This window comes from Pseudophryne corroboree, chromosome 2 (genome assembly GCF_028390025.1).
Source record: "Pseudophryne corroboree isolate aPseCor3 chromosome 2, aPseCor3.hap2, whole genome shotgun sequence".
In the NCBI taxonomy this organism is placed as follows: Eukaryota; Metazoa; Chordata; class Amphibia; order Anura; family Myobatrachidae; genus Pseudophryne; species Pseudophryne corroboree.
The window spans coordinates 333,744,489-333,767,568 of record NC_086445.1 but is presented as its reverse complement, the minus strand read 5'-3'; the positions used below and the strand labels follow the sequence as shown (position 1 = coordinate 333,767,568).

General features: G+C 47.0%; 1 long non-coding RNA gene across 1 annotated transcript in view; it reads left to right on the top strand.

Moving 5' to 3' along the window:
• The window catches only part of LOC135050784 (uncharacterized), a 112,951-nt gene that overhangs the window by 23,807 nt on the left and 66,064 nt on the right, over positions 1 to 23,080 (top strand). The window contains exon 2 of the long non-coding RNA XR_010241815.1: positions 927 to 1,058. This is a non-coding gene — a long non-coding RNA (uncharacterized LOC135050784). The remainder of the gene's footprint in view (positions 1 to 926; positions 1,059 to 23,080) is intronic.

Here is a 23,080-nt window from a genome sequence, read left to right as displayed (position 1 = left end):
TGGGGCTCCTGCTTCTAAACAGACTATTGCACGCTGGATCTGTAATACGATTCAGCATGCGCATTCTACGGCTGGATTGCCGTTACCGAAATAGGTGAAGGCCCATTCTACCAGAAAGGTGGGCTCATCTTGGGCGGCTGCCCGAGGGGTCTCGGCGTTACAGCTTTGCCGAGCAGCTACTTGGTCTGGTTCAAACACTTTTGCAAAATTCTACAAGTTTGATACCCTGGCTGATGAGGACCTCATGTTTGCTCAATCGGTGCTGCAGAGTCATCCGCACTCTCCCGCCCGTTCTGGAGCTTTGGTATAATCCCCATGGTCCTTTTGGAGTCCCCAGCATCCTCTAGGACGTAGGAGAAAATAGGATTTTATTACTTACCGGTAAATCCTTTTCTCTTAGTCCGTAGAGCATGCTGGGCGCCCGTCCCAGTGCGGACTCTATCTGCAGTTCTTGCTATAGTTATTGCTTATGTTACACAAAAGTTGTGTTTCAGTTGTGATCAGCCTGTTGCTGATTTTGGTTCATTCCGTTAACTGGTATTTGTTTAAAAGCCATGTTGTACGGTGTGTTGTGGTGTGAGCTGGTATGTATCTCACCCTTAGTTAACAAAAATCCTTTTCCTCGAAATGTCCGTCTCCCTGGGCACAGTTCCTATAACTGAGGTCTGGAGGAGGGGCATAGAGGGAGGAGCCAGTTCACACCCATTTAAAGTCTTAAAGTGCCCATATCTCCTGCGGATCCCGTCTATATCCCATGGTCCTTTTGGAGTCCCCAGCATCCTCTACGGACTAAGAGAAAAGGATTTACTGGTAGGTATTAAAATCCTATTTTTGCTATGTGTGTTTAGCTGTTTGTGTGTTTTGTCATATGTGTGTATGTGTGTTTTGCTATATGTGTGTCTTTTACTATGTGTGTGTATATACAGGGCCGGCCTGACTGTTACATCGCGGAGAGTACCATATGTGGAGGGTGCTGCCGCTGCCTTCTCATCTCCTCCCGAGGTGTGATTGCACCCCTGCTGCACTGCCCCAAGAGAGAGCCTGGATCACAGGGTGAGGTGAGTGCGGAGCCAGGGAGGGAAACCACTGGGACAGGGTCGCACACTGCAGCCGCCATCTTTCTGCACCTCTGCCTCAGTCACTCACTCTATACCTGTCACCCACTATCTCCCTGTCAGCCCTGTCTCAGTCACCCGGGTGTAGCAGGGTATGCTGGCGGCCGGGCTCCCGGCGACCAGCATACCGACGCTGGAGTCCCGACTGCCGGCATACCGACAGCTGGGCAAGCACAAATGAGCCTCTTGCGGGCTCGCCACGCTGCGGGCACTGTGGCTCGCCGCGCTATCTATACTCCCTCCAGGGGGGTCATGGACCCCCAAGAGGGAGAAAAGATGTTGGTATGCCGGCGGTCGGGATTCCGGCGCCAGTATGTTGGTCGTCAGGAGCCCGGCCACCGGCAAACAGAAGACCACCCCAGTCACCCACTGTCTCCCTGTCACAGTCACCCACTGTCTCCCTGTCACCCCTGTCTCAGTCACCCACTATCTCCTTGTCTCCTCTGCCTCAGTCACCCACAATTTCCCTGTCATCCCTGCCTCAGTCACCCACTATTTCCCTGTCGCCCCTGCCTCAGTCACCAACTCTCTGTCACCCCTACCTCAGTCACCAACTCTACCTGTCACCCCTGTCTCAGTCACTCACTATCTCTCTGTCATCCCGGCCTCAGTCATCTACTCTCTACTTGTCACCCCTGCCCCAGTCACCCACTATGTCCATGTCACCCCTGCCTCAGTCACCCACTATCTCCTTGTCTCCCTTGCCTCAGTCACCCACTATCTCCCTTTCACCCCTGCCCCAGTCACCCACTATCTCCCTTTCACCCCTGCCTCAGTCACCCACTATCTACCTGTCACCCCTGCCTCAGTCATCTACTATCTACTTGTCACCCCTGCCTCATTCACCCACTATCTCCCTGTCGCCCCTGCCTCAGTCACCCACTCTGTCACCCTGCCTCAGTCACCAACTCTTCCTGTCACCCCTGCCTCAGTCACCAACTCTGCCTGTCACCCCTGCCTCAGTCACCAACTCTACTTGTCCCCCCGGCCTCAGTCACCCACTATATCCCTGTCACCCCTGCCTCAGTCATCTACTATCTACTTGTCACCCCTGCCTCATTCACCCACTATCTCCCTGTCGCCCCTGCCTCAGTCACCAACTCTACCTGTCACCCCTGCCTCAGTCACCAACTCTACCTATCACCCCTGCCTCAGTCACCAACTCTTCCTGTCCCCTCCGGCCTCAGTCACCCACTATCTCCCTGTCCCCCCGGCCTCAGTTACCCACTATCTCCCTGTCACCCCTGCCTCAGTCATCTACTCTCTGCTTGTCACCCCTGCCTCAGTCACCCACTATGTCCATGTCACCCCTGCCTCAGTCACCCACTATCTCCCTGTCAGCCCTGCCTCAGTCACCCACTATCTCCCTGTCACCCCTGCCTCAGTCACCAACTATCTCCCTGTCACCCCTGCCTCAATCACCAACTATCTCCCTGTCACCCCTGCCTCACCAGTCACCAACTATCTCCCTGTTACCCCTGCCTCAGTCACCCACTATCTACCAGTCACTCCTGCCTTACTCGCACACTATCACCCTGTCACCCCTGATTCAGTCACCCACTCTCTGTCACCCCTGTTTCAGTCACCAACTCTACCTGTCAAATTTCCTCAGTCACCAACTCTACCTGTCACCCCTGCCTCAGTCATCTACTCTCTGCTTGTCACCCCTGCCTCAGTCACCCACTATCTCCCTGTCAGCCCTGCCTCAGTCACCCACTATCTCCCTGTCACCCATGCCTCAGTCATCTACTCTCTACTTGTCACCCCTGCCTCAGTCACCAACTATCTCCCTGTCACCCCTGCCTCAGTCACCAACTATCTCCCTGTCACCCCTGCCTCACCAGTCACCCACTATCTCCCTGTTACCCCTGCCTCAGTCACCCACTATCTACCAGTCACTCCTGCCTTACTCGCACACTATCACCCTGTCACCCCTGCTTCAGTCACCCACTATCTCCTTGTCACCCACTATCTCCCTGTCACCCCTGCCTCAGACACCCACTCTCTGTCACCCCTGTTTCAGTCACCAACTCTACCTGTCAAATTTCCTCAGTCACCAACTCTACCTGTCACCCCTGCCTCAGTCATCTACTCTCTACTTGTCACCCCTGCCTCAGTCACCCACTATGTTCATGTCACCCCTGCCTCAGTCACCCACTATCTACCTGTCACTCTTGCCTTACTTGCACACTATCTCCCTGTCACCCCTACTTCAGTCACCCACTTACAGTTTTTTTTGTGGCGCATGCGATCCCTAATTTTAGTAAGGGAGAGGGGCCCAATGCATATTGTTGCACCTAGGCCCACTATTCTCTAGTTCCGCCACTTCCCTTGTCTGTCTCTATCTCTCTCGCTGCCCCTGGTGTGTCTGTCTCTCTTGCTGCCCCTGGTCTGTCTCTCTCTCTCTCGCTCCCCTGGTCTGTGTCTCTCTCGCTGTTCCGCCATTGGGGAAATGTAAAAGCTGCAGAATGCTGTGTTCCAGGCAAGGGGCGTGGGCTCATTAAAATGGGCATGGCCTCACCAGAAAAGACTACCTTACACCCCAGTTTTTGGCCCTGCACCAACATACCTTGGCCACCACAGGGAAAATAAGATTTTACTTACCGATAAATCTATTTCTCGTAGTCCGTAGTGGATGCTGGGGACTCCGTCAGGACCATGGGGATTAGCGGCTCCGCAGGAGACAGGGCACAAAAGTAAAAGCTTTAGGATCAGGTGGTGTGCACTGGCTCCTCCCCCTATGACCCTCCTCCAAGCCTCAGTTAGGATACTGTGCCCGGACGAGCGTACACAATAAGGAAGGATTTTGAATCCCGGGTAAGACTCATACCAGCCACACCAATCACTCTGTACAACCTGTGATCTGAACCCAGTTAACAGCATGATAACAGCGGAGCCTCTGAAAAGATGGCTCACAACAATAATAACCCGATTTTTGTAACAATAACTATGTACAAGTATTGCAGACAATCCGCACTTGGGATGGGCGCCCAGCATCCACTACGGACTACGAGAAATAGATTTATCGGTAAGTAAAATCTTATTTTCTCTGACGTCCTAGTGGATGCTGGGGACTCCGTCAGGACCATGGGGATTATACCAAAGCTCCCAAACGGGCGGGAGAGTGCGGATGACTCTGCAGCACCGAATGAGAGAACTCCAGGTCCTCTTTAGCCAGGGTATCAAATTTGTAGAATTTTACAAACGTGTTCTCCCCCGACCACGTAGCTGCTCGGCAGAGTTGTAATGCCGAGACCCCTCGGGCAGCCGCCCAGGATGAGCCCACCTTCCTTGTGGAATGGGCCTTGACAGATTTAGGCTGTGGCAGGCCTGCCACAGAATGTGCAAGTTGAAATGTGCTACAAATCCAACGAGCAATCGTCTGCTTAGAAGCAAGAGCACCCAGTTTGTTGGGTGCATACAGGATAACAGCGAGTCAGTTTTCCTGACTCCAGCCGTCCTGGAAACCTATATTTTCAGGGCCCTGACAACATCTAGCAACTTGGAGTCCTCCAAGTCCCTAGTAGCCGCAGGTACCACAATAAGCTGGTTCAGGTGAAACGCTGACACCACCTTAGGAAGAAACTGGGGACGAGTCCGCAGCTCTGCCCTGTCCGAATGGACAATCAGATATGGCTTTTGTGAGACAAAGCCGCCAATTCTGACACTCGCCTGGCCGAGGCCAGGGCCAACAGCATGGTCACTTTTCATGTGAGATATTTCAAATCCACAGATTTGAGCGGTTTAAAATGTGATTTGAGGAATCCCAGAACTACGTTGAGATCCCACAGTGCCACTGGAGGCACAAAAAGGGGGTTGTATATGCAATACTCCCTTGACAAACTTCTGGACTTCAGGAACTGAAGCCAATTCTTTCTGGAAGAAAATTGACAGGGCCGAAATTTGAACCTTAATGGACCCCAATTTGAGGCCCATAGACACTCCTGTTTGCAGGAAATGCAGGAATCGACCGAGTTGAAATTTCTTCGTGGGGCCTTCCTGGCCTCACACCACGCAACATATTTTCGCCACATGTGGTGATAATGTTTTGCGGTCATCTCCTTCCTGGCTTTGACCAGGGTAGGAATGACCTCTTCCGGAATGCCTTTTTCCCTTAGGATCTGGCGTTCCACCGCCATGCCGTCAAACGCAGCCGCGGTAAGTCTTGGAACAGACCTGGTACTTGCTGAAGCAAGTCCCTTCTTAGCGGCAGAGGCCATGAGTCCTCTGTGAGCATTTCTTGAAGTTCCTAGTGCCACGTCCTTCTTGGCCAATCCGGAGCCACGAGTATAGTTCTTACTCCTCTACGTCTTATAATTCTCAGTACCTTGGTTATGAGAAGCAGAGGAGGGAACACATACACCAACTGGTACACCCACGGTGTTACCAGAACGTCCACAGATATTGCTTGAGGGTCTCTTGACCTGGCGCAATACCTGTCCAGTTTTTTGTTCAGGCGGGACGCCATCATGTCCACCTTTGGTCTTTCCCAACGGTTCACAATCATGTGGAATACTTCCCGATGAAGTCCCCACTCTCCCGGGTGGAGGTCGTGCCTGCTGAGGAAGTCTGCTTCCCAGTTGTCCACTCCCGGAATGAACACTGCTGACAGTGTTATCACATGATTTTTCGCCCAGCGAAGAATCCTTGCAGTTTCTGCCATTGCCCTCCTGCTTCTTGTGCCGCCTTGTCTGTTTACGTGGGCGACTGCCGTGATGTTGTCCCACTGGATCAATACCGGCTGACCTTGAAGCAGAGGTCTTGCTAAGCTTAGAACATTGTAAATTGCCCTTAGCTCCAGTATATTTATGTGGAGAGAAGTCTCCAGACTTGATCACACTCCCTGGAAATTTTTTCCCTGTGTGACTGCTCCCCAGCCTCTCAGGCTGGCATCCGTGGTCACCAGGACCCAGTCCTGAATGCCGAATCTGCGGCCCTTTAGTAGATGAGCACTCTGCAGCCACCGCAGAAGAAACACCCTTGTCCTTGGAGACAGGGTTATCCGCTGATGCATCTGAAGATGCGATCCGGACCATTTTTCCAGCAGATCCCACTGAAAAGTTCTTGCGTGAAATCTACCGAATGGAATCGCTTCGTAATAAGCCACCATTTTTCCCAGGACCCTTGTGCAATGATGCACTGACACTTTTCCTGGTTTTAGGAGGTTCCTGACTAGCTCGGATAACTCCCTGGCTTTCTTCTCCGGGAGAAACACCTTTTTCTGGACTGTGTCCAGAATCATCCCTAGGAACAGCAGACGTGTCGTCGGAAACAGCTGCGGTTTTGGAATATTTAGAATCCACCCGTGCTGTCGTAGAACTACTTGAGATAGTGCTACTCCTACCTCCAACTGTTCTCTGGACCTTGCCCCTATCAGGAGATCGTCCATTTTCTTTGAAGAAGAATCATCATTTCGGCCATTACCTTGGTAAGGACCCAGGGTGCCGTGGACAATCCAACCGGCAGCGTCTGAAACTGATAGTGACAGTTCTATACCACGAACCTGAGGTACCCTTGGTGAGAAGGGCAAATTGGGACATGGAGGTAAGCATCCCTGATGTCCCGGGACACCATATAGTCCCCTTCTTCCTGGTTCGCTATCACTGCTCTGAGTGACTCTATCTTGATTTGAACCTTTGTATGTAAGTGTTCAACTATTTCAGATTTAGAATAGGTCTCACCGAGCCGTCTGGCTTCAGTACCACAATATAGTGTGGAATAATACCCCTTTCCTTGTTGTAGGAGGGGTACTTTGATTATCACCTGCTGGGAATACAGCTTGTGAATTGTTTCCACTACTGCCTCCCTGTCGGAGGGAGACGTTGGTAAAGCAGACTTCAGGAACCTGCGAGGGGGAGACGTCTCGAATTTCCAATCTGTACCCCTGGGATACTACTTGTAGGATCCAGGGGTCCACTTGCGAGTGAGCCCACTGCGTGCTGAAACTCTTGAGACGACCCCCCCCACCGCACCTGAGTCCGCTTGTACGGCCCCAGCGTCATGCTGAGGACTTGGCAGAAGCGGTGGAGGGCTTCTGTTTCTGGGAATGGGCTGCCTGCTGCAGTCTTCTTCCCTTTCCTCTATCCCATGGCAGATATGACTGGCCTTTTGCCCGCTTGCCCTTATGGGGACGAAAGGACTGAGGCTGAAAAGACGTTGTCTTTTTCTCATTTATACGGCAATACTTCCATGTGCCGTTTGGAATCTGCATCACCTGACCACTGTCGTGTCCATAAACAACTTCTGGCAGATATGGACATCGCACTTACTCTTGATGCCAGAGTGCAAATATCCCTCTGTGCATCTCGCATATATAGAAATGCATCCTTTAAATGCTCTATAGTCAATAAAATACTGTCCCTGTCAAGGGTATCAATATTTTCAGTCAGGGAATCCGACCAAGCCACCCCAGCGCTGCACATCCAGGCTGAGGCGATCGCTGGTCGCAGTATAACACCAGTATGTGTGTATATACTTTTTAGGATATTTTCCAGCCTCCTATCAGCTGGCTCCTTGAGGGCGGCCCTATCTGGAGACGGTACCGCCACTTGTTTTGATAAGCGTGTGAGCGCCTTATCCACCCTAAGGGGTGTTTCCCAACGCGCCCTAACTTCTGGCGGGAAAGGGTATACCGCCAATAATTTTCTATCGGGGGAAACCCACGCATCATCACACACTTCATTTAATTTATCTGATTCAGGAAAAACTACAGGTAGTTTTTTCACACTCCACGTAATACCCTTTTTTGTGGTACTTGTAGTATCAGAAATATGTAACACCTCCTTCATTGCCCTTAACAAGTAACGTGTGGCCCTAAAGGAAAATACGTTTGTTTCTTCACCGTCGACACTGGAGTCAGTGTCCGTGTCTGTGTCTGTGTCGACCGACTGAGGTAAAAGGACGTTTTAACGCCCCTGACGGTGTTTGAGACGCCTGGACAGGTACTAATTGGTTTGCCGGCCGTCTCATGTCGTCAACCGACCTTGCAGCGTGTTGACATTATCACGTAATTCCTTAAATAAGCCATCCATTCCGGTGTCGACTCCCTAGAGAGTGACATCACCATTACAGGCAATTGCTCCGCCTCCTCACCAACATCGTGCTCATACATGTCGACACACACGTACCGACACACAGCACACACACAGGGAATGCTCTGATAGAGGACAGGACCCCACTAGCCCTTTGGGGAGACAGAGGGAGAGTTTGCCAGCACACACCAAAAACGCTATAATTATACAGGGACAACCTTTATATAAGTTTTTTTCCCTTATAGCATTTTAATATATATAGTCATATCGCCAAATAAGTGCCCCCCCTCTCTGTTTTAACCCTGTTTCTGTAGTGCAGTGCAGGGGAGAGCCTGGGAGCCTTCCCACCAGCATTTCTGTGAGGGAAAATGGCGCTGTGTGCTGAGGAGAATAGGCCCCGCCCCCTTTTCGGCGGGCTTCTTCTCCCGTTTTTCTGAGACCTGGCAGGGGTTAAATACATCCATATAGCCCCCAGGGGCTATATGTGATGTATTTTTAGCCAGAATAAGGTACTATCATTGCTGCCCAGGGCGCCCCCCCCAGCGCCCTGCACCCTCAGTGACCGTTGCTATGAAGTGTGCTGATAACAATGGCGCACAGCTGCAGTGCTGTGCGCTACCTTATGAAGACTGAAAAGTCTTCTGCCGCCGGTTTCTGGACCTCTTCACTTTTCGGCATCTGCAAGGGGGTCGGCGGCGCGGCTCCGGGACGAACCCCAGGGTGAGACCTGTGTTCCGACTCCCTCTGGAGCTAATGGTGTCCAGTAGCCTAAGAAGCCAATCCATCCTGCACGCAGGTGAGTTCACTTCTCTCCCCTAAGTCCCTCGATGCAGTGAGCCTGTTGCCAGCAGGACTCACTGAAAATAAAAAACCTAACAAAACTTTTACTCTAAGCAGCTCTTTAGGAGAGCCACCTAGATTGCACCCTTCTCGGCCGGGCACAAAAATCTAACTGAGGCTTGGAGGAGGGTCATAGGGGGAGGAGCCAGTGCACACCACCTGATCCTAAAGCTTTTACTTTTGTGCCCTGTCTCCTGCGGAGCCGCTAATCCCCATGGTCCTGACGGAGTCCCCAGCATCCACTAGGACGTCAGAGAAAAAATGTTTTTCACCATATTAAGCCCTACACTGCACCATATGCCCCACACTTTAATGCCCGTGATACATTATGCCCTACAGTAAAGCTTCTACATGCTGGGTGTCATACTCATTGACTGGGGTTTCTTAGGCTTGCTGTCTTGCTCATTGCCAGAAATTTCATGCACAGGGACAGGTGTCATACTCGTTGCCAGGGGTTTGTAATGCTTGTGGCCAGGGGTAATGCTCGTTGCCAGGGGTGTGTTGTTGTTAAACATTTAAAAAAATCAAAAGTTTATTCTTACAGTGAAATTTTACATTTCTGAATTACAAAAAATAAATTGAAAAAAAGCTATGAAATTCCATAGACAAAAAACCTTACGGTTTTACATGTCCCATTAAGGCTTCTTACACATGATCTGGCATTTCAGAAACCTGTTGTAACTCTTCCACTCAAACTCCAAAAAGCAATGAAATTACGATCATTAAGACTGACGCCTTAATGGACGTGTTTCTTGCACAATACAGATATGGTATGCCATCCCAGCCTGTGGGTAAGTGCAGATTCAGCACTCTCACAGAGTGAGATTGCTGTCACTCACACAATGGTGGAGCTGCTAATTCACAGATTTGTGTGCGCATTGGAATACACACATGCAGTCTATGCAACTGAAGGTCTGAGTGGAAGACAAAGCTGCTTGGATGAGGTAAGAGTGGTGTGGATATGGGGGACGAGACAGAGCAGTGTGGATGAGGGGACAGAAATGTGTGGATAGGGCGAAGACTAAGCAGCACTGATGGGGGGACAAAGAAATGCAGAAAACAGTGGTGCAGACGGGAGGAGGTAAGACAGAGTGCAACAGATGGCAGAAAGAATGGTGCAGATGGGGAAAAGACAGTGGCACAGATGGTGGGAAGACAGAATGGTGTGGATGGGTGGACAGTGCCGTGTGGATAAGCAGGACAGAGCAGCACAGATGTAAAGGGGTGAGAGCAGTACAGATGGAAAGAAACAGTGGCATGGATGAGGGGAAGGAAGTCCCAATATCGGAGGGGGTAAGTATTTTACCTACCCTTGGGGCTTGGCAGCTATGTCTAATCCTCGGAGAGGGGTGGCTAATGCTAACACTTTCCCCTCCCCGGGCCATAACCCTAACAGTGACCCTGATACTTACCTTCAGGATGTCGGCGATGTCCACTACATGAATGGAGTAAGAGTGGTGTGCATGGGGGGAGATTAAGCAGCATGTATGGGAAGGGGAGGCAGAGTGGTGCGGATGGAGGTCAACAATGCAGATGGGTTGAAAACACTTGCACGGATGGGTTGAAAACTGGTGCAGATGGGAGAGAAGACAGTATAGCATGTATGGGAGGAGGCAGAGTGACACTGAAGAGGGAAACACTGAGCAGTGCAGAGAGAAGGAAACGATGGTATGGACAAGGCACAGATGGGGAAAGACAGATGGTGCAGACAAGTGAATACAGACCAGCACACATAGGAGAACACAGCAGTAGGGATTGGGGAAAACAGAGCAGCATGGAGGCATGTAGAGGAAGTGTAGATGCATAGACCGTAGATGGGGTATTATAGTTTTAGCAATTACCTAAGATGTTTAAGGAAGCTAAATGTGTATACTAAATTAAGATGGATTTATGGAGTGAGAAGGATGTTGGAACAAGGTGGGATTTGTTGTGGTAACCAAATGGAATGGTTGTGGACACTGAGCAGGATGGGTGAACTACATAACTGCTCAGACCTTAAGTTGCATAGACTGCATGTCTGAATTAGCAGCTCCACCATTGTGTGAGTGACAGCAATCTCACTCTGTGAGAGTGCTGAATCTGCACTTACCCACAGGCTGCGATGGCATACCATATCTGTATTGTGCAAGAAACACATCCATTAAGGCGTCAGCCTTAATGATCGCAATTTCATTGCTTTTTGGAGTTTGAGTGGAAGAGTTACAACAGGTTTCTGAAATGCCAGATCATGTGTAAGAAGCCCTAATGGGACATGTGAAACCGTAAGGTTTTTTTGTCTATGGAATATATATATATATATATATATATATATATATATATATAAAACTTGTCATGTTTCCGCTATATATGAATATTGTATGGGTACACACACTACAGTACATGAATACGCAGATATCTGTGAAAGTCATAGCCATATCAGTAGACTTGATTATCATATTGTTTACCTGGATACTACCCACTTAAAAGGGTGACTTTCACCTTGGTGTTGAATTTCATATTAATTTAGGAATTCACCTACAAATACACTGCTCAAAAAAATAAAGGGAACACTAAAATAACGCATCCTAGATCTGAATGAATGAAATATTCTTATTAAATACTTTGTTCTTTACATAGTTGAATGTGCTGACAACAGAATCACACAAAAATTATCAATGGAAATCAAATTTATTAACCCATGGAGGTCTGGATTTGGAGTCACCCTCAAAATTAAAGTGGAAAAACACACTACAGGCTGATCCAACTTTGATGTAATGTCCTTAAAAGAAATCAAAATGAGGATCAGTAGTGTGTGTGGCCTCCAAGTGCCTGTATGACCTCCCTACAACCCACACAAGTGGCTCAGGTAGTGCAGCTCATCCAGGATGGCACATCAATGCGAGCTGTGGCAAGAAGGTTTGCTGTGTCTGTCAGCGTAGTGTCCAGAGCATGGAGGCGCTACCAGGAGACAGGCCAGTACATCAGGAGATGTGGAGGAGGCCGTAGGAGGGCAACAACCCAGCAGCAGGACCGCTACCTCCGCCTCTGTGCAAGGAGGAGCACTGCCAGAGCCCTGCAAAATTACCTCCAGCAAGCCACAAATGTGCATGTGTCTACTCAAACGATCAGAAACAAACTCCATGAGGGTGGTATGAGGGCCCGACGCCCACAGGTGGGGGTTGTGCTTACAGCCCAACACCGTGCAGGACGTTGGGCATTTGCCAGAGAACACCAAGATTGGCAAATTTGCCACTGGTGCCCTGTGCTCTTCACAGATGAAAGCAGGTTCTCACTGAGCACATGTGACAGACGTGACAGAGTCTGGAGACGCCAAGGAGAACGCTCTGCTGCCTGCAACATCCTCCAGCATGACCGGTTTGGCAGTGGGTCAGTAATGGTGTGGGGTGGCATTCCTTTGGGGGGGCCGCACAGCCCTCCATGTGCTCGCCAGAGGTAGCCTGACTGCCATTAGGTACCGAGATGAGATCCTAAGACCCCTTGTGAGACCATATGCTGGTGCGGTTGGCCCTGGGTTCCTCCTAATGCAAGACAATGCTAGACCTCATGTGGCTGGAATGTGTCAGCAGTTCCTGCAAGACGAAGGCATTGATGCTAATGACTGGCCCGCCCGTTCCCTAGACCTGAATCCAATTGAGCACATCTGGGACATCATGTCTCGCTCCATCCACCAATGTCACGTTGCACCACAGACTGTCCAGGAGTTGGCGGATGCTTTAGTCCAGGTCTGGGAGGAGATCCCTCAGGAGACCATCTGCCACCTCATCAGGAGCATGCCCAGGCGTTGTAGGGAGGTCATACAGCCACGAGGAGGCCACAGACACTACTGAGCCTCATTTTGACTTGTATTAAGGACATTACATCAAAGTTGGATCAGCCTGTAGTGTGTTTTTCCACTTTAATTTTGAGGGTGACTCCAAATCCAGACCTCCATGGGTTAATAAATTTGATTTCCATTGATAATTTTTGTGTGATTTTGTTGTCAGCACATTCAACTATGTAAAGAACAAAGTATTTAATAAGAATATTTCATTCATTCAGATCTAGGATGTGTTATTTTAGTGTTCCCTTTATTTTTTTGAGCAGTGTATTATTTTGCAAAGTGAGAAGATCGCTAATTTTCCCACCCTATGAATTTATGCATAAAATTGACCCAACCTGATTGGTATCAAGAAGATATGGCTAACGGAATTCTAATATTCTTTACACTTTTGACCCAATAATTACTCTACGTAGCCATATTTGCAGTTGTATCGCTGTGGCCAGGGGAACTGTATTTTGTACTTGGTGTGTGCACTCATAATCAGGAGAGTATTTTTCAACCTTCTGGTTAATTCTCTTGATAAACATCTGTGTGCAACACCATTTTACTATGTTTATTACTGTATGTCTTTGCATTTCTCGGTGTGTAGTTTGTATTTGTCTGTTTTGTAGGGAAATGATAGCCCCTTTCTTATTGACATTATTTATTAAAAGTAGGGATTTGCACTGAGGATTTTGGGGGTTTTGTGTTTTGGTATTGGATTTGGTTCCGCGGTCGTGTTTTGAATTCGGACGCGTTTTGGCAAAACCTCCCTTAAGAATTTTTGTCGGATTCGGGTGTGTTTTGGATTTGGGTGTTTTTTAAAAAAAAAATCCCTCAAAAACAGATGAAATCATAGAATTTGGGGATAATTTTGATCCTATAGTATTATTAACCTCAATGATCATAATTTCCACTCATTTCCAGTCTATTCTGAACACCTCACACCTCACAATATTATTTTTAGTCCTAAAATTTGCACAGAGGTTGCTGGATGACTAAGCTAAGCGACCCAAGTGGGCGGCACAAACACCTGGCCCATCTAGGAGTGGCAATGCAGTGTCAGACAGGATAGCACTTAAAAAAATAGTCCGCAAACAGCACATGATGCAAAGATAAATAAATAAAAAAGAGGTGCAAGATGGAATTGTCCTTGGGCCCTTCCACCCACCCTTATGTTGTATAAACAGGACACGCACACTTTAACAAACCGATCATTTCAGCGACATGGTCTGCCACACGACTGTGGCTGAAATGACTGTTTGGTTTAGGTCCCCACCAAAAAAAAAGCAATCAATCTCTCCTTGCACAAACTGGCTCTACAGAGGCAAGATGTCCACCTCCACCTCATCGTCCGTTTCCTCACGCCTTTCACTGTGTACATCCCCCTGCTCACAGAGTATTAATTCGTCCCCACTGGAATCCACCCTCACATGTTCCTGTGTACTTTCTGGAGGCAATTGCTGGTAAATGTCTCCACGGAGGAATTGATTATAATTCATTTTGATGAACATCATCTTCTCCACATTTTGTGGAAGTAATCTCCTACGCTGATCGCTGACAAGGTTACCGGCTGCACTAAACACTCTTTCGGAGTACACACTGGAGGGGGGGCAACTTAGGTAGGTAAAATAAAGCCAGTTTGTGCAAGGGCCTCCAAATTGCCACTTTTTCCCGCCAGTATATGTACGGACTGTCTGACATGCCTACTTGAAAGCTGTCACTCATATAATCCTCCACCATTCTTTCAATGGTGACAGAATCATATGCAGTGACAGTAGACATGTCAGTATTCATTAGCAGGTCCTTCAGTCCGGACTAGATGTCAGCTATCGCTCCTGACTGCCCTGCATCACCGCCAGCGGGTGGTTTTGGAAATGTTATACTTTTCCTGGCAGCTCCAGTGGCGGTAGAAAATGAAGGAGGAGCTGTTGGTGTGTCACGTTCCGCTTGACTTGACAATTTTCTCACCAGCAGGTCTTTGAACATCTGCTGACTTGTGTCTGCCGGAAAGAAAGATACAACTTAGGCTTTGAATCTAGGATCGAGCATGGTGGCCAAAATGTAGTGCTCTGATTTCAACAGATTGAAAACCCCTGAATCCTGGTTAAGCATATGAAGGGCTCCACCCACAAGTCCCACATGCCTAGCGGAATCGCTCCATTTTAGCTCCTCCTTCAATCTCTCCAGCTGCTTCTGCAAAAGCCTGATGAGAGGAATGACCTTACTCAGGCTGGCAGTGTCTGAACTGACTTCACGTGTGGCAGGTTCAAAGGGTTGCAGAACCTTGCACAATGTTGAAATCATTCCCCACTGCGCTTGAGTCAGGTGCATTCCCCCTCCTTTGCCTATATCGTAGGCAGATGTATAGGCTTGAATGGCCTTTTGCTGCTCCTCCATCCTCTGAAGCATATAGAGGGTTGAATTCCACCTCGTTACCACCTCTTGCTTCAGCTGATGGCAGGGCATGTTCAGGAGTGTTTGCTGGTGCTCCAGTCTTCGGCACGTGGTTGCTGAATGCCGAATGTGGCCCGCAATTCTTCGGGCCACCAACAGCATCTCTTGCACGCCCCTTTCATTTTAAAAAAAATTCTGCACCACCAAATTCATTGTATGTGCAAAACATGGGACGTGCTGGAATTTGCCCACATGTAATGCACGCACAATATTGGTGGCGTTGTCCGATGTCACAAATCCCCAGGAGAGTCCATTTGAGGTAAATCAATCTGCAATGATGTTCCTCATTTTCCGTAAGAGGTTGTCAGCTGTGTGCCTCTTATGGAAAGCGGTGATACAAAGCGTAGCCTGCCTAGGAACGAGTTGGCGTTTGCGAGATGCTGCTACTGGTGCCGCCGCTGCTGTTGTTGCTGCGGGATGCAATACATCTACCCAGTGGGCTGTCACAGTCATATAGTCCTTAGTCTGCCCTGCTCCAATTGTCCACATGTCCATGGTTAAGTGGACATTGGGTATAAATGCATTTTTTAAGACACTGGTGACTCTTTTTCTGATGTCTGTGTACATTCTCGGTATCGCCTGCCTAGAGAAGTGGAACCTAGATGGGATTTGGTACCGGGGACACACTACCTCAAGCAATTCTCTAAGTCCCTGTGAGCTAACGGCGGATACTGGATACATGTCTAACACCAACACAGTTGTCAAGGTCTGAGTTAGCCGCTTTGCAAAAGAATAACTGCTGTGATATTTCATCTTCCACACAAAGGACTGTTGGACAGTCAATTGCTTACTGGAAGTAGTACAAGTGGTCTTCCGACTTCCCCTCTGGGATGACGATCGACTCCCAGCAGCAACAACAGCAGTGCCAGCAGCAGTAGGTGTTACACTCAAGGATCCATCTGAGGAATCCAAGTTAGGAGAGGACTAGTCAGACTTGTCAGTGACATGGCCTGCAGGACTATTGGCATCCCTGCCTAAGGAGGAAATTGACATTGAGGGAGTTGGTGGTGTGGTTTGCAGGAGCTTGGGTACAAGAGGAAGAAGGGATTTAGTTGTCAGTGGACTGCTTTCACTGTCACCCAAAGTTTTTGAACTTGTCTATGACTTTTGATGAATGCGCTCCAGGTGACGTATAAGGGAAGATGTTCCTAGGTGGTTAACGTCCTTACCCCTACTTATAACAGCTTCACAAAGGCAACACATGGCTTGACACCAGTTGTGCGCATTTCTGTTGAAATAATTCCACACCGAAGAGGTGATTTTTTTTTGAATTTTGACCAGGCATGTCAATGGCCTTATTCATCCCACAGATAACAGGTGTCTCCCTAGATGCATGACTTAAACAAACCACCTCACCATCAGAATCCTCCTTGTCAATTTCCTCCTCAGCGCCAGCAACACCCATATCCTCATCCTGGTGTACTTCAACAGTGACATCTTCAATTTGAATATCAAGAACTGGACTGTGGGTGCCCATTCCAGCACTTGCAGGGGGCGTGCAAATAGTGGAACGAGCCACCTCTTCCCATCCAGTGTTGGGAAGGTCAGGCATCGCGATCGACACAATTGGACTCTCCTTGGGGATTTGTGATTTAGAAGAACGCACAGTTCTTTGCTGTGCTTTTGCCAGATTAACTCTTTTCATTTTTCTAGTGGGAGGATGAGTGCTTCCATCCTCATGTGAAGCTGACCCACTAGTCATGAGGAACATAGGAGAGGGCCTTAGCCGTTCCTTGCCACTCCGTGTCGTAAATGGCATATTGGCAAGTTTATGCTTCTCTTCAGATGCTTTTAATTTAGATTTTTGGGTAATTTTACTGAACTTTTGTTTTTTGGATTTTACATGCTCTCTACTATGACATTGAACATCAACCTTGGCAGATGACGTTGATGGCATTTCATCATCTCTGCCATGACTAGTGGCAGCAGCTTCAGCACTATGTGGAAGTGGATCTTGATCTTTCCCTATTTTACCCTCCACATTTTTGTTCTCCATTTTTTAATGTGTGGAATTATATGCCAGTAATATATCTGGAGTTAGACGGCAGTAATGTCTGGAATTAGATATCACTAGATAGATACCAGATACCACTGTGACTGGAATGATGATGACCTATGCACAGTGACATGATACTAGCACAGCACCCTACAGCAGCAAGATGCAGCACAAGACACTGGACTTTTAGTCAACACAATGCAGCACTGATACTGATCACAGATATTGAGTACTGTTCAGAATACTAGAACTGACACTGGGCAGCCAGAACAGCACTAGACTACTGTACTATACTACTATGTACTGGTCATCACAATTCAGCACTGATACTGAGCACAGATATTGAGCACTGTTCAGGATACTAGAACTGACACTAGGCAGCAACAACAGCACTGGACTGCTGTACTGTACTACTAGATACTGGTCACCACAATACAGCAATAATAATAATGAGCACAGACATTGAGCACTGTTCAGGATAATAGAACTGACACTGGGCAGCGAGAACAGCATTGGACTACTGTACTGTACTACTATATACTGGTCACCACAATGCAGCAATGATAATAATGAGCACACATATTGAGCACTGTTCAGGATAATAGAACTGACACTGGGCAGCGAGAACAGCACTGGACTACTGTACTATACTTCTATATACTGGTCACCACAATGCAGCAATGATAAAAATGAGCACACATATTGAGCACTGTTCAGGATAATAGAACTGACACTGTGCAGCGAGAACAGCACTGGACTACTGTACTGTACTTCTATATATTGGTCACCACAATGCAGCAATGATAATAATGAGCACAGATATTGAGCACTGTTCAGGATAATAGAACTGACACTGGGCAGCGAGAACAGCACATGACTACTGTACTGTACTACTATATACTGGTCACCACAATGCAGCAATGATAATAATGAGCACACATATTGACCACTGTTCAGGATAATAGAACTGACACTGGGCAGCGAGAACAGCACTGGACTACTGTACTGGCCTACTATATACTGGTCACCACAATGCAGCAATGATAATAAAGAGCACAGATATTGAGCAATGTTCAGGATAATAGAACTGACACTGGGCAGCGAGAACAGCACTGGAAAACTGTACTGTACTACTATATACTGGTCACCACAATGCAGCAATGATAATAATGAGCACAGATATTGAGCACTGTTCAGGATAATAGAACTGACACGGCAGCGAGAACAGCACTGGACTACTATACTGTACTACTATATACTGGTCACCACAATGCAGCAATGATGCACTGTTCAGGATAATAGAACTGACACTGGGCAGCGAGAACAGCACATGACTACTGTACTGGACTACTATATACTGGTCACCACAATGCAGCAATGATAATAATGAGCACACATATTGAGCACTGTTCAGGATAATAGAACTGACACTGGGCAGCGAGAACAGCACTGGACTACTGTACTCTACTACTATATACTGGTCACCACAATGCAGCAATGATGCACAGATAATGAGCACTGTTCAGGATAATAGAACTAAAAATGGGCAGCGAGAACACCACTGGACTACTGTACTGTACTACTGTATACTGGTCACCACAATGCAGCAATGATAATAATGAGCACAGATATTGAGCACTGTTCAGGATACTAGAACTGACACTGGGCAGCAAAAACAGCACTGGACTGCTGTACTGTACTACTATATACTGGTCACCACAATGCTGCAATGATAATAATGAGCACATATATTGAGCACTGTTCAGGATAATAGAACTGACACTGGGCAGCGAGAACATCACTGGACACTGTACTGGACTATTATATACTGGTCACCACAACGCAGCAATGAGAAATAATGAGCACACATATTGAGCACTGTTCAGGATAATAGAACTGACACTGGGCAGCGAGAACAGCTCTGGATTACTGTACTGTACTACTATATACTGGTCACCACAATGCAGCAATGATGCACAGATATTGAGCACTGTTCAGGATAATAGAACTGACACTGGGCAGCGAGAACAGCACTGTACTACTATACTGTACTACTATATACTGGTCACCACAATGCAGCAATGATAATAATGAGCACAGATATTGAGCACTGTTCAGGATAATAGAACTGACACTGGGCAGCGAGAACAGCACTGGACTACTGTACTATACTACTATATACTGGTCACCACAATGCAGCAATGATAAAAATGAGCACAGATATTGAGCACTGTTCAGGATAATAGAACTGACACTGGGCAGCAAGAACAGCACTTGACTACTGTACTTTACTACTATATACTGGTCACCACAATGCAGCAATGATAATAATGAGCACAGATATTGAGCACTGTTCAGGATTATAGAACTGACATTGGGCAGTGAGAACAGCACTGGACTACTGTACTGGCCTACTTTATACTGGTCACCACAATGCAGCAATGATAATAATGAGTACAGATATTAAGCACTGTTCAGTATAATAGAACTGACACTGGGCAGTGTGAACAGCACTGGACTACTGTACTGTACTACTATATACTGGTCACCACAATGCAGCAATGATAATAATGAGCACAGATATTGAGCACTGTTCAGGATAATAGAACTGACACTGGGCAGCGAGAACAGCACTGGACTACTGTACTGTACTACTATATACTGGTCACCACAATGCAGCAATGATAATAATGAGCACACATATTGAGCACTGTTCAGGATAATAGAACGGACACTGGGCAGCAAGAACAGCACTGGACTACTGTACTGTACTACTATATACTGGTCACCACAATGCAGCAATGATGCACAGATATTGAGCACTGTTCAGGATAATAGAACTGACACTGGGCAGCGAGAACAGCACTGGACTACTGTACAGTACTACTATATACTGGTCACCACAATGCAGCAATGATAATAGTGAGCACAGATATTGAGCACTGTTCAGGATAATAGAACTGACACTGGGCAGCAAGAACAGCAATGGACTACTGCACTGTACTACTATATACTGGTCACTACAATGCAGCAATGATAATAATGAGCACAGATATTGAGCAGTGTTCAGGATAATAGAACTAACACTGGGCAGCGAGAACAGCACTGGACTACTGTACTGTATACTGGTCACCACAATGCAGCAATGATAATAATGAGCACAGATATTGAGCACTGTTCAGGATAATAGAACTGACACAGGGAAGCGAGAACAGCACTTGACTACTGTACTGTACTACTATATACTGGTCACAACAATGCAGCAATGATAATAATGAGCACAGATATTGAACACTGTTCAGGATAATAGAACTAACACTGGGCAACGAGAACAGCACTGGACTACTGTACTGTACTACTATATACTGGTCACCACAATGCAGCAATGATAATACTGAGCACAGATATTGAGCACTGTTCAGGATAATAGAACTGACACTTGGCAGCAAGAACAGCACTGGAAAACTGTACTGTACTACTATATACTGGTCACCACAATGCAGCAATGATAATGAGCACAGATATTGAGCACTGTTCAGGATAATAGAACTAACACTGGGCAGCGAGAACAGCACTGGACTACTGTACAGTACTACTATATACTGGTCACCACAATGCAGCAATGATAATGAGCACAGATATTGAGCACTGTTCAGGATAATAGAACTGACACTGGGCAGCGAGAACAGCACTGGACTTCTGCACTGTACTACTATATACTGGTCACTACAAATGCAGCAATGATAATAATGAGCACAGATATTGAGCAGTGTTCAGGATAATAGAACTAACTGGGCAGCGAGAACAGCACTGGACTACTGTACTGTACTACTGTATACTGGTCACCACAATGCAGCAATGATAATAATGAGCACAGATATTGAGCACTGTTCAGGATAATAGAACTGACACTGGGCAGCGAGAATAGCACTGGACTACTGTACTGGACTACTATATACTGGTCACCACAATGCAGCAATGATAATAATGAGCACACATATTGAGCACTGTTCAGGATAATAGAACTGACACTGGGCAGCGAGAACAGTACTGGACTACTGTACTATATACTGGTCACCACAATGCAGCAATGATGCACAGATAGTGAGCACTGTTCAGGATAATAGAACTGACACTGGGCAGCGAGAACAGCTCTGTACTACTGTATACTGGTCACCACAATGCAGCAATGATAATAATGAGCACAGATATTGAGCACTGTTCAGGATAATAGAACTAACACTGGGCAGCGAGAACAGCACTGGACTACTGTACTGTACTACTGTATACTGGTCACCACAATGCAGCAATGATAATAATGAGCACAGATATTGAGCACTGTTCAGGATAATAGAACTGACACTGGGCAGCGAGAATAGCACTGGACTACTGTACTGGACTACTATATACTGGTCACCACAATGCAGCAATGATAATAATGAGCACACATATTGAGCACTGTTCAGGATAATAGAACTGACACTGGGCAGCGAGAACAGTACTGGACTACTGTACTGTACTATATACTGGTCACCACAATGCAGCAATGATGCACAGATATTGAGCACTGTTCAGGATAATAGAACTGACACTGGGCAGCGAGAACAGCACTGTACTACTGTATACTGGTCACCACAATGCAGCAATGATAATAATGAGCACATATATTGAGCACTGTTCAGGATAATAGAACTGACACTGGGCAGCGAGAACAGCACTGGACTACTGTACTGTACTACTATATACTGGTCACCACAATGCAGCAATGAAAATAATGAGCACAGATATTGAGCACTGTTCAGGATAATATAACTAACACTGGGCAGCGAGAACAGCACTGGACTACTGTAGTGTACTACTATATACTGGTCACCACAATAAGCAATGATAATAATGAGCTTAGATATTGAGCACTGTTCAGGATAATAGAACTGACATTGGGCAGCGAGAACAGCACTGGACTACTGTACTGTACTACTATATACTAGTCACCACAATGCAGTATTAATAATAATGAGCACAGATATTGAGCACTTTTCAGGATAATAGGACTGGCACGTAGCAGCAAAATACAGCAATGGACTACTGTACTATACTACTATATACTGGTCACCACAATGCATCACTGATACTGAGCACAGGTTTTGAGCTGATATTTAGCTGATATTGGGCTATTCAGGCAGAGAACGTAGCCACATCCTCCGCTCAATCTACAATGCACGAGTGAAAATGGCGGCGACGTGCGGCGCTTTATATGAAATCCGAATCTTGTGAGAATCCAACAGCGGGATGATGACGTTTTCCCCTGTTCGGGTTTTGCGAGTAAGGCGGGAAGAACCGAGGCTGCCTCAGACCCGTGTAAACCACGTGAAGTTCAGGGGAGTTCGGATCTCGACGAACCGAACCCGCTCATCTCTAATTAAAAGCTAAGTTTTATACTTAATTGTGGGTTTGTGCCTCTGGGAAGAGAGTACTTTTCTTTCCTCCATTACTACCTATACTCATACATTACTCTCAGGGGAGCACCTCCTTGTTACAGAATCATTATTCCTTGATTAGGATTTATTTATCCCTATTTGGAGCTACCCACTACATATTTTCTTATACACGTTGTTACTGAAACAGTACTCAGGTCCCTATCCCCCCCATTTACCCTGCACACTAAACAGTTATTAATATGGCACAAACATATTCTGCATTGCCTTATAGAGAAAATATTTGGCCATTCATATCAATCCCTACACCAGTGGAGATTACGATCTATATTCCCTACCACATATACACATTTATGCTAGGGTTAAATTTTGTTTGGAGCCAATTGACCTACCGGTATATTTTTAGA